Below are 14047 nucleotides of genomic sequence, written 5' to 3' on the forward strand. Positions count from 1 at the left end.
CAGATGGCAGTTTGTTGTAAAATACTATTATTTGAATATAACAACATAACTCTATGGATCTTCATTACTGAATAAAAGCCAAAGAATGACTAAATTTGATTAAGAATCAAAAAGAGGCATTTTTGTATTTTTTTCCTAAGTGTACATGAACATGGACTCTCTGGAGCGCCCTGTTCATTCCTGGGATATTGGCTATATATAAACAGAAACTCTCCTTGTCTACCAACAACTGGAAAACAAATCCCCAAGGAGCATAGTGAGCACTCTCAGGGTGATCGATGACAGATGTACAGTCAGAAGCCACTTTCTATGCTCAGAGCAGAGGAAAGGTCCACAGAGATGTGAACCCAAAAAAGCTGTGCATAAAACTTGAAAAGAGGGCAATGCATATTCTGGAGTCCCTTTGGATTTTTTCTTTTACTAACAGAGGATTGTAACCTAAGTGGTTTCTGGCCATAGCAGAAAGCAACAAAAGGCTGCATGGCTGATTTTTCTTAAATGAAAAAAAAAAAAGGGTTTATGCTATTTAAATTGCACGGTCCAGATGGTGTTTTCCACCCTTCATGCTCCTTTGGTTGTGGCCGTGTCTTGCCTATGGCTTTTGTGGCAGGACACACTCACCAGTCAGCAATTTCACCACTGCTTGGGTCCAAATGAGCTATGGAGAAAGAAATTAGGGTGAGCGGAGAGGCCACAGCTGGGAGAGATCAGCCACACTCAACAGGCCTCTCCCACATACATAAACAGAGCAGACCAGGGAAAGAAGGGCAGAAAAACAAAATACTGAGATTTAGAGGGTAGTGCTTGAGGCCTTCAAAGTCCCGTAACGACATGATATGTGCCTACAGGTTCTAACCCAATTGCTGAAAATCCCTGAGTGTCTCTGAAAAGGTGACTATTAAATGTCTCAGCGAAACATTCAAGTGCTTTTTGATACCACAAAATATTTTTTCATTCACTTAAACTGTTTCTTAATACGTAACTGAAAGGAGAGAATCATTTAGTAAGTTTATTCTCATGTACGAAAATGTCTCCTTTAATAATGGACTGTGTTCTCTGGGTTTTGAGTTCCTGCTGTGGTTTTAAATCTCTATCTTCACTGCAGGTCCCCGTTGAAAATTTCTAGGATTCAAAATTCATGTGAACCAAAATCCTACCCTGTTTATTAGAAGAAATATTGAAGAATGTAGCATGTCTTTCACAGCATATTGTATTTGCACCTGAACTGTAAAAGGAAACTAATGCCTCTAGCAATGGATTATGGCTTTTTAAGTACCACTTTCCTTGCATAATACTGCAATAAAAAAAAGAAAGCAACCAAATGAGATATCAGTATTTTTTCTACAGAGTGAAGGAAATATTTTTAACTCCACAGTTGTGGTTTATGTTCAGCCACCTGCTATTGAAACACTAAGGTTTCTTTTTTGTTTATTCTTTTGCCCAAAAGCAAAGGGTCACCCTTCCATTCCTCTTTCTCTTTCCTCCATGTCAAGGAGAATGCATCCCAACTCAGCCTCTTCCTGAAATAAACAAAATCCTATGAATAAGAAACACTTCACCAGAATTCTACTGGCCCAGGATGCTCTTATGATGTGCAGCATAATTGGGTCCTCCCCAGGAAAGAACACTAAATTTAAACTGTGGACTCCATCAACAGCAAAGGCAACAAAAAGTAAGCTCTGAGCAGCACACCCAGTGACTGTTTTAGAATAAATAGTTCTTGAAAATACTGGGCATAGCTTCTAAAAATTAATTATGGGGTTCATTTTTTAATCTTTGTCTTCAAGGCTAGATTTTTTTTTTAAGAAGAAAAGGAAACCCACTCTTACATGCTTCTAGTTGGAATATGCTGATTTTCTGGAAGACAAAATGTATTGAGGAACAAAGTTGTTCCTACCCTTGGAAACAGCAATTCTATGTCTAGGGATTTATTCTAAATCAGAGATTCAAGCAACTTTTGAATATAATGGTAACACATAAGAAACAATGTCAGTGTTCAAAAGTAGACAAAGGATCAAATCAATTACGGGACAGAATGGTTTGAAGAATATTTATTAATATTGGAAAATATTGTGAGACAATTTTAAGTTTTCCAAATGATACAAACTACTGATTAACTTGATCTTCATCTTTTAAGTATATATTTATATATGTGTGTGTTTATATGTACATGCTGATTTATATCTATATATACAAGTAGAATCTAAGAATGAAAGGAAAAAATATTATTTTTGTTTTCTACTTCAACATTGCCTATTATTCTCAAATTTTCTACAATGAACACAGATTGATGTTAAAATTAGAAAAAATAAATGTAAAAAAGTATGTTAAAAATTTCAAAATTGGATATCCTGAAGAATTTAAAAATCATACATCTTGGAAGGAAAAAAATCCCATCTGGCCTAATTTTTTATTAAAAAGTTAATGTGTTTTTCAGATAAAGCCCAGAGATCTTAATTCATTTATCTAAGCAAATACTTTGAAGATTCCACCTATTTTTTAACTGAAAAAAAAAATACAATTTACTTATCATAAGAAAGCCTGAGCATGCTATTTCAAAGGCCTCTATTCGCCCACCATCAGCTTTCAGGTTTCTTCTGGTTACCAAGGACAAGTTCTAAGAATTGAGATAAATACTAAAAACCCACAAAGTGATAGAATTAGAGTTGGGTGGGTCCCAGAGATTTCCATGCCATGTACAATGGAATGACCAGTTCAGCAGTGGTTCAGAGGAGCCTCCTCAGGGGAACAAGGACACAGAGCATGTATGGCTGCTTCTACTAAAGCAGTGACATTTTCATTTGTTTTATATAGTGGGTCTCAGTTTAGATCCCTCCAGTAGAAAACTAGGATTTGGGTACAAGTATTTTATTTGAGAGATGAACCCAGGAAGTACTGTGAGGGAAATGGAGAAGAAAAATTGGGAGGAGAAGGAACACTAACACACTCGAAGGTGTGTTAGTGTGAGGGTTACCACTGTAGACAAATGGGGATCCTTTTGGCTGGGGACCCTCTGAGAGATTGTGGAACATGCCTTAATAATGTTTCACTGCAGTGAGACTCTGAGAAATCTGGACTATTTATCCACCAACTCTTGGTCCCACACTGACTGAGGGTCCATCCTGGAAGGTTAACTTACCGGCACTTGATGCCTAACCAACTACCTAACCAACTGAGTACTCTTCTGCAAACTGCCCTGGGTAGAGAGAAGCAGGAAGCCTTCAATGAGCATATAAGTGTTCACTTGAAGTCATGGAGAGAACATAGGCTTAGAGGCAGGTTGGACCTGAGGTTGAATCATGGCTCTGCCACCTACAAAACTTTGGGCAGCCTATTAAGTCAACCTGGCACTCTAGTTTTTCATCAAAGAAGGTAACTAAACTGTAAATGTTTAGCAGGAACACTTTCATTAAGTATTCATTCCCTTCCACCTTAGAATATCAAGCAATTTTCCATTGTGCCAGTTCACTAGTCAGGGCTGCTAAAAGCAACAGTCTACTTATCATTTGAATAAAGCACAAAATGTGAACTTTAAGCTCTGCTCTATCACTTGCCATTTTGGTATTCCCACCCTGAGCACTCATTTATCGTTTATGATAATTATTCTATATGATAATTTGGTGGGTTCCTGTATCATTCAGGAATATTTTTCTATTTTATTTTTTTATTGGGGTATCGTTGTTTTACAATGTTGTATTAGTTTCTATTGTACAGAGAAGTGGAGTTCCCTGTGCTATACATACAGCAGGTTCTCATTAGTTATGTATTTTATACATATTAGTGTATATATGTCAATCCCAATCTCCCAGTTCATCCCACCACCCCCTTTCCTCACTTGGTGTCCATACATTTGTTCTCTACATCTGTGTCTCTGTTTCTGCCTTGCAAATATTTTAGATCAACAATTTCTGTGTTATAATAAAGTAATAACTATTCTAACTTTTAATTTTATAATAATAATAAGCAGCACACTATTGAGTGCATAATATATACAAAACAATCTTTACAGCAGACTTCACATGCATCACCTCAATAAAGTTCAATAATTATACTTGTTAGGTACTATTACTAAGCCTATTTTACTGATGATAAAAATTGAAACTTGGAGAAGGTAAGTAAATTGCTCATGATTGGTAACTAAAGTACAATATAACCTGAGCCCCAGCCTAGATCTGAATGACTCCAGAACTAACACTCAACAATTGCACTCTACTCCCTTCCACTTTACTGGCAACTGGGCAGACCACATGCATACAAGTGAACATGATCTGCCAACCCTCGAATCACCAATAAGCTAGGGCAGCACTCTAATAGTCAATAGTGGTTTAGTAGAAATGATCAACATCCTGCCTTAACAGGTCACTACTACACACCATTTCAAACTTGTCATTTCCAGTCTCCTTTATTGGACCTTTGGAGCCAAAGAGATCTGGGTTTAAAATCTGGTCGAGCATTTCATACCTGTATGCTGTTGGACAAATGGCTTTACTTCCATGTGACTTAGTTCCCAACAATGCCCAACATGAAGAGCTGGCAGAATATAAAAATGAATGAATATGTATTACAAGTGTCTGAGATACAGTACGTCTCACAAAAGCATTGCTGGAAACTACTACTCCCCAATCATCAGCAAAGCATTCATTCCATGTCCATTAACTGATTATAACGCTTTGGATTCCAGACTGGTATCGTAGATGTCCTAGTGCTCAAAGTATATGAAAATGGAACTATTACGTTAATTAAACTTCTCCATGGTTGTGAGTAGTTATCATGGCTAAAATGTGCCAGATTTTTCACCATCAGTAAAATTGGTCCTATATCCTTGAGTAAGTATCCATTTATAGATTTATGTAGAATATAGATATAGACAGAGAGAGAACAGTTGTTCATATATAATGATATGTATATATTTATGTATTTATATGTATAAATAAAATAAATTCACTTCTGCTTTATATAGGTTGTTGAAGAAAACATGCAATTTTACTACTCCTACAACATAATAAATTTATTAACTCATCTTGGTGAATGGATGATGTGATGATAGCAGTAAAGAGTTAAGAGTGAGAAAAGAGGTAGAGGAAATAAAATTAAGAAATGAAATCTATCCTGAAAATCCTGTGATTGCCAATTGGTGAAGTCATTCTGGAAAAATAGCCTGTGGGTAAAATTGTAAACACCATATGTTTTTGAGTATTGAAGTGTTGTCTGAGAAAATTACTGAAAATAAAAAAACTTTAATCCCAAGATTATTTTGAATTGGCAGAAATAGTCATAATATTAATAACCCTTTTCCTTTAACACTTTGCTGGTTCTGCAAATAGTTATTTATACTAACTAAAATGAAGGCTACAAAGAATATATGTCTTTATTGAACTTTATAAATTCCATATTTATTGGGAGAGAAGGAGCTTCTAAGGGATAAAAAGCTGTATTTTTTGGTATTACTGTCATTAACTCACTCTGACCTTTCTCTGTCTGAGATTTCTCACACAAACCCAGGCAAAACAGTGTTATTTGTCCTCTAAGTTCAATTTTTTTAAAAAAAGTTATAAATAGGATTAGATACTGTAAAATAAAAACTATCACACATCCAAAATTAGATATTTTTCATTTTTAGTTTCCTCCATGATTCTTAAAAAGAAATGTAAACAGTATCATAGATAAATGCAAGCTTCAGGATCATCTTGTAGCACTAGTATTGAGTCACAGTAGAACCCTTAACAACTGGTGTAAAAGCAGTAGAGAGGAGATGGCTGTCATGATCCATATCAGTGTTTGATTAGATAGATATAATATTTGTAATAAAGCATGTCCTAACACAACATCTGAGGAAGAAACAGAGGAAATAACATGGAATCCAAAATTCATTTTCACACAGTGTTAGCACGTACATCAGTCAACCATCACATGGTTTGGGAGTTGTATAAATTTTCATGCAGCACTTTGAGTAAGTTTATCAGTTGTGATGCTTTCAGCTGTTGAACAACAACAGATTTATCAAACTGATTCATGTGCAATTTAATGAGGATATAAAAATGCTTAACAAAAAGTGGTTTACCACTAGTTAATAGAGATTTACATGAACACTCATTTCCTGCTAATGCCTGTTAATCAGACAAACAGAACTCCCACAAATAGAACTGCTGTGTGATTTGGGCAAGTCCTTCAACCATTCTGATCTTTAGTAACTTCATGCAGAGGGCATGGATTTGTTGATTGCTTTCATAAGTTAAATTCATTTTAAGAGTACAATTATACTGAACTAGGAAGTTAAAAGATGATGCAATGTCTTTTGGAAGGTTTTGGAAATTTTTTTCCTGAACTATTCGCATTCTTCCTCTTGTATTTGCCCACTTGCATATTTACATAACCACGCAATAAATTAAGTCCTTTTTCCCCTACTACTTAATTTAGGAATGACATACATTTTTGCACTTTTTATTGTATTTCTTTCATAGATTTCCACTCCATTAGAAACTAAGCTCTTTGAGACATGATCTATGCCTATTTCTTTTTCGTATTTTTCACTGTACTTAGTAAAATGCTCTGCTCATAAGATACATTCATTAAATATTTTTTAATAACTTAATGTTGCCTGAGGGTATCAATTTAGTGTGAGCACTGGTGTCTGCCTCTCCCAGCCACTACCACAGTTACTGAGGCTGTGGATATGACATAATCTGAAATCCAGATTGGAGAGTTTCTCCACTCTTGTCTTTATTCCATTGTTCTAAGTTTCAGAAATCTGCTCTTGCTTTCTACCCTTTTGGCTTTGAGAACTGGTTCACCCTCCTTGTTTTGTTCCATTTGGCTTTGGCAACTATTCCCAGACTGTTTACCTTGTGTACTGACCTTGGAAACCCTTAAAATTTGCCTCTGCTAATTGTCTCCGCCTGCTTTGGCTCCAAATTCAAAATCATTGCCCAGAGTAGTCACCTGAGACACCACCTGCCCCATCACATGGAAAGAAGATCATATTTGATTTCTTTGGACAACATCCATCTTATCAGATTCATCCAAAACTCAGATTTGTTTGTAATGGACACTTGAAACACAAACTGCTATGTTTAAAAGTTTCTAGCTGTGAAGATGAAGAGAACATTCATTTGGTTCCAATAACAAATGCCTACATTGAAATAAAGCAGTAGAGGAGTAGATGCACTTTTTGATAGAATACATGAAGAATGTGGAAAAATAATTAAGAATTAAGAAAGATAAAATATAACTGAATTATAGGATCCTGGGGTTAAAAAGAACTCCAGAGGTTTAAATAAATAGGAATTCTTATAAAAATCTTCACACAAAAGAAATCTCCTCTATATAGTATTTCTGATACATGATCATTTAGACTGTGTTTTAATATTTCCAAGAATAAAGAGCTAAGTAAGCCAATATCTTAGGAATTCTATATTGAATGGAAATTTACATTTAGTAATTTCCACGATTTGTCCTAGTTCAATCCTTTGAAACCACCAAAAAAAGACTTCTTTCTTTTCCATACAGCTCTTTAAAATACTGTAAGGTGACCATGACAGCCCCCACTACCATCATCACCTGTGTGTGTGTGTGTGTGTGTGTGTGTGTGTGTGTGTGTGTGTGTGTGTGTCCCCGCCCAAACTAATCATAAGAGCTTTCTACTTATTAGTACTGAGGCAAGTACTTTACATATATTACTTCCTTATCATAATTTATGAAGTTGTTATTAATTTCACTGCAGGCTCATGTTTAACTTTTCAGAGCATGATTTCTACCATGTACTAATAATGTGGTCTTTAAGCTTGAATTTTAAAATGCGGATGATGATACATACCTCATACAGTTGTTGTGAGGCTTAAGTGAATTAAAGTTTGTTGTAAGGATTAAGTTTGGTAAAGCATGAAAAGCACAGGATTTTCAACAAACTGTGATTGTCATTAGCCATCAGGATTAACTGCTTTCAAGCCAGATATCCTCAATCTACTACTTCTGTGACTGACTTTAAAATATTCATATAATTATAAAAAATAATATATATTCAGTAGAAAAACTGAGACAAAAAGCAGAACTAAGATAGTGCATAGTAGAAAAACAAAGATAGTATTTGGAATATACTTGTTCAATTTTTATTTGCATAGCATTTTAATTATTTATTTAGATTAAGGCATCTGATTTGTATTAAGGTTTTTAGCATTAATACACAAGCATCTTACCATGTTGTTGGAAACTCTTGTCTCTTCATAAGTTTCATTTTGATGAATGCATGATATTCCATCAAGTGAATATATCATGATTATAGTAACTAATTTCCTCATTTGGACATTTACTTATTTTAAATAGTTCACTATTATAACACTGTATAACAAGCATGTTTATTGATAACTATTGCTCTGTTTTCAGTTCTTATTAGGATAGAGCTCAGATTTTTTTAAAAAAAGAGATAATCCTGATATATATACTTCCACTTGATATTGTTAACCAAAATGGAAGACTGCATATTTACATATCTTACATTGTGTGTGTGAGTGTGTGACTATTAAACTTCATTGTGTTGATTTTGTCACATATTGATTTGATGGGTTCAGTGTTTTCATATATATCTCTCAATTCTGCTTCTTCTACAAACACAATGTATCTAAGTCTTCATTCAAATTATTTATATGAACTTTAAGGAAGAAGTATATAGGATAGACACTCTTGATATGCCACTGGAGATATCACCTCCAGGTTAGTACTGGTCCATTAATCAACACTCTGGAAACACTGTTTAAATAGCTAAAAATTTACTAACTATACCATCTTTTAGTCCACATGTCTCTATATCAACAACAAGATGGTAAAATTCCTCCTAAAATATGCTATCCCAAGGCAAATTCATTTTTATATGGATTCAAACAATTATATGAAATTTGAAACTACATAGGGAAATTCTGGATGCATACCATCTTAAAATAGCTGTTAGTAGATAATATGAATTAATCAACCTGTCTCACTTCTACTGCCTAGACAATTATCTATGCAATATTTAGAGAACACTTGTTAAAGACCTTGCCCTGTGTCTCATGTACATTTCTCAATAGAAAGAAATAATAATTTTGCCTAAAAAGGCAGGTTTATTGTTTTAAAAATAAAAGCATAGAAAATTATTGTCTGATAATTTTTTTTTAAATATAAAAGCATGAGTGGTTGCATGGATGGATGGATAGGTGAATGGATAGGTGGATGAATGAAAGATAATGTCTGAAATGTTTACAGCATCTTTAAGCTTTTTTGATCAACAGTACATTGTCCTGCATTCATTGAGTTTTACTTGTGGCTTGACAGGCAAGTCTTATCAAAGTACATATTTGCTAAAAGAATCGGCTCTCATCAGTTAGTTCTGAATACATCTAATGGCAGCATTGTCTTGGTCCAATGCTTAATAAATGTTTCAATGCACAGACTGTACTCTCTGCAAATATGACTCTTGACATAATAAAAATAATTTCAAGTGAAATTAGATTTTAGATATCAGCTTATCACTAAAATACTGTTTATTCCTTTTCAAAGCACTACCCAAAAAATGAATTTCAAAAGACTTACTCATCTTTCCCTTTGACAGATAAAATAAGCCTAACAAAATTAAAGGGGCCTTTCCACCCTACCCAGAAAGGCGTTGTTCTGGGTTCCCATCATGATTAAAGCGAAAATTTACCATGTCCAGGGTCCCTGATGTCCTGAAAATGAAGAAACAAGATGTCCTCAAATTCCTTGCAGCAGGAGCCCACTCAGGTGGCACCAACCTTGATTTCCAAATGCAACAGTCATTTATAAAAGGAAAAATGATGGCATTACCTCATTAATCTGAAGCGAACCTCGAAAAGCTCCTGCTGGTGGCTCGTGCCATTGTTGCCACTGAAAACCCTGCTGAGGTCAATGTCACATCCTCTAGGAATGCCGGTCCCCCGAACTGTGCTGAAGTTTGCCACTGCCACTGGAGCCCCTCCTGTGGCAGGCGCTCCACACCTAGAAGCTTCCCTAACCGGATCCACGCAGCCTTCTGGGAGCCGCGACTTCCAGTGGGTACTGACTCCAGGACAACCACCAGCCTCTCACAGACGCGTCTTATGTTAACCTGCTTAACTGTATCACACAGACTCTCCTCTGCACTGTGCGGATGTTGCCGTCCACGCCAGCGTCCGGCAGGTCTGACGCGTTGGTTGCTGGGCCAGGAAGTTCTGCGCAGGTGCGGCACCGTCTCTGGGCGGCCACGCCTGATCTCTACAGCTACGGAGGTCCTGTAGGTTCAAAAGGAAGAGCAGGCACTGCTGAAAAGGCTGTGACCGGGGAGGGATTTCAGGGTGAATGGACTGTACTTACCGGAGGTCGCTGGCTGGTCTGAAGGCACAGGTGCCCTCTGTGCCCATCCAGCAGTTCCCTGATGAAGACTGGACCTCAGCCTGCCACTGGGGACTGGTCTGCAGCCCCACCGTTCAGTTCACTGAATGGGTAGGAACCACCACTGTGTGGCCTTCTTAAACAGAAAATGGAAACAAGGTGAATGAAAACTAAAGTTTCTATTTTAAAAAGTTTTTAAAAGTTTCTGTTTAAAAATAAACAGTTTCTATTTAAAAAAACTAAAAAGTTTCTATTTAAAGTGCATCTTCCTTACTTTTCCAGTGTTTGGAAACATAGCCTCCTTATCCAGCATTTACAGGAACTATGCAATTTTTATGATCCGTGTATCTAATTTTTATTTGACTTCATTTTAATGTTGCTTTGGTTTGTTATCTAAAAGTTAAGGTTTCTTATAAATTGCCTCCAATGCAGTGTATCATGAAAAGTATACTAAAGGGGAAAAAACTGTAATTTGGTTTGGGTAATTATAGTTAGAGGTACCACGTAATTTTTTTTTTTTTTTTTCCGGTACGTGGGGCTCTCACAGCTGTGGCCTCTCCCACCGCGGAGCACAGGCTCCGGACGCGCAGGCGCAGCGGCCATGGCTCACGGGCCCAGCCGCTCCGCGGCATGTGGGATCCTCCCGAAGCAGGGCACGAACCCGTGTCCCCTGCATCGGCAGGCGGACTCTCAACCACTGCGCCAGCAGGGAAACCCCACGTAATTTTTTAAAGTATATTGAAAGGAGAAAGTAGTTGAAACCCACTAGACAACCATTTGAGGCTTTATTTACGGGCTCCATTTGGATGACTAGGAGATTGTAAAGTTATACAAAACAAAGGCAGATTCCTTTTTTTTTTAGCATAAAAATTCATTTTATTTATGTGGATTAAAATTACTTTATAATCTCAATGTCAATACTTCTGATTTGAACAAATATTAACTTATGTTTAATGCAATTTAAGTAACTTATAATAACTAGGATCAGAAAAGTGAAATAAAGTTTTTTTTAATCTATGTAACAATTGAAATAAAAGTTACTTGGAAATTCAATTAATTTCCTAGTGAATAAAAAGGCAGATCCTTTAGCTATCATTTTCTTCAACAGTAACGATGTCCTTGTTATCCATAACAGATTAAATGAGCATTTACATATGGAGCAGAAATTGTATATGAAAAACAGACGAAAAGTTAAGGTAATAAACTGTATTAAGCACCTATCATGTGCCAGCATTTACACAGTGTGATTCAATGAAAGGTATATTTAAAATTCTAGTCAAAAAAATCCCTCTTAAATCAGAACTATCACAGCATCTAGAGTGAAAAATGCAGATTATTTTTGACCCGCCTTTTCTTCATTGTAATCCTTCTCTACTCCTTGCTTTTCTTTGCCTCTTCTTTTTATTTAACAAATATTTGTTTTGCATTTATTTTGTCCCTGGTATTTTGCTAATATTTGTGACCATTTGCTAATTTCCGGTAAGGGCAACTAGTGAAAATGAAATATTATTTAGTAATATTAGAAAAGAATGTATTATTCAATAGATTGATAAAATTCATTAGTCATGCTGAAGGAAACCTCATTGGGGATGAAGAATAGGAAAATAAGTTTCTTAACAAAATTTAAAAAAACAATGATAAATATAGATATCAATAGATCTTATACCTAAAAGGGAAACTAAGTTTAGAGGCATGTCAATTAAACTTGGGAAGAACAGTAACAAAATGACATCTGATGCTTTCATTTAACATCATTCTTAAAAAATTTGGCTAATTTCAAGAAGATATAAGGCAGTAAAAGGAGATTTACTATTAGAAAATAGAAAACAAAATTTTGATAACTTACAATTGATATGGTTGTTTACCTAGAATCTCACCACACAGGAGACTCAACACGAAAGTGTTAGAATTAATAAGAGAGTTCAATGAAATGACCAAATATAAGATTTTTTTTCAGCTGTTTATTTTGGAAACTTTTATACCTGCAAAAAAGTTGCCAGGATAATATAATGAACATCTGCATTTTTTAAACCAAGATTCATCAATTGTTACAATTTTGCCACATTTGCTTTCTCTCTCATTTTATCCATACATCTATATGTTTGTATAATTTTACTCTCTGTCTCTCTCTTTATATTTTTTATTTTTTGCTAAGGCATTTAAAAGAAAGTTACAGACATTGCAATACTTGATCCCTAAAACTACAGCATGTATACAAAAATATTTTTAAAAGTCAATATCTTCTCATATGTAAGCAATAACTAGTTAGAAAATATAATGAAAAGATATTACTTGCAATAGCAATAAAAATATAATGACCTTATTGAGAAATATGTTGGACCTAAATGAGGAAAATTATTTTAAAATTTACTGAGCTATATAAAAGACAAACTATATTCTTGGACAGAAGATAACATATAATAGAATTACCCTTTTCCTAAAATTAATTCATAAGTACGTATTACACAAAATCCAATCAGAATCGTATTGTGATATTTTTTTAAAACTTAAAATGTTGCTAATGTCGGTAAGAAAGATCAAGCAAGAATCAAAAATATAGTTTTGAAAAGAAATAAGGGGGCTTCCCTGGTGGCGCAGTGGTTGAGAGTCCGCCTGCCGATGCAGGGCACACAGGTTCGTGCCCCAGTCTGGGAAGATCCCACAATGCCGCGGAGCGGCTGGCCCGTGAGCCATGGCCGCTGAGCCTGCGCGTCCGGAGCCTGGTTCTCCACAACGGGAGAGGCCACTACAGTGAGAGGCCCGCGTACCGCAAAAAAAAAAAAGGAAAGAAGGCTAATCTTACATTTAGGCTTCCTAGTGAACCAGAAACTATAACTACTGGCATTAGAATGAAATGTGAACCCTGTTTTATCACCACAACTTGTTTGACCTTGGACAAGTTGTTAACTTCTCAGAGTTTTGGGTTCTTCATCTATAAAGTAAGCTTGAAAACAACTGTCTTGCAGGGGTTTGTGAGGATTCTAAGCAACCCACTTGAAAAATATAGTACAATGTCCAGACAATGAAGACAAAGTCATATATGTTTTAGCAGAATTGTTTGGCTCTTTGAATATTATAATCTATAATCAATATGGATCTAAAATAAATTTCAGCTCTATATAAAGACTGAATATTATGAAATATATATATTACAAAATTTTAAAATTAAAAAATAATAAAAGAAGTGAACCTTAAAAAAAGAAAATACAAACTAAAATGTATCAAATCTCTGAGGTAGAGACTTCTTTATTTTAAAAATGGTACAATAAATTATAAAATTTACGCATAGAAAAAAATCTGGAAGAAAAATGCTATAAGAAGCATATATTAACTTTATGATGAAAAATATTTTCTGAAAAGTCAATCAAAATAAAATAACTACATGACACTTAGGACAAGAGTGGACTTTAAAAGAAGCATTAAAAAATAAAATAAAATAAATAAAAAGTTTTTAAAACACCTTCAGGAGCAAGAAGCACCAAACATTTCCAAGATGAACAAGGAGTCAGAAAAGGCTTCACAGAGGAAAGTACTAAGTATTGTAAGCTAATTCAAGGAATGAATAAGAAATGATAGGTGGAAGGAGGAAGGCACTACACAGCATAGAAGGGATTAAAAATGAAAGCCACAGGGACTTCCCTGGCAGTCCAGTGGTTAATACTTCACCTTTCAATGCAGGGGGTGCTGGTTC

The sequence above is a fragment of the Pseudorca crassidens genome, chromosome 1 (assembly GCF_039906515.1).
Source record: "Pseudorca crassidens isolate mPseCra1 chromosome 1, mPseCra1.hap1, whole genome shotgun sequence".
Classification (NCBI taxonomy): Eukaryota; Metazoa; Chordata; class Mammalia; order Artiodactyla; family Delphinidae; genus Pseudorca; species Pseudorca crassidens.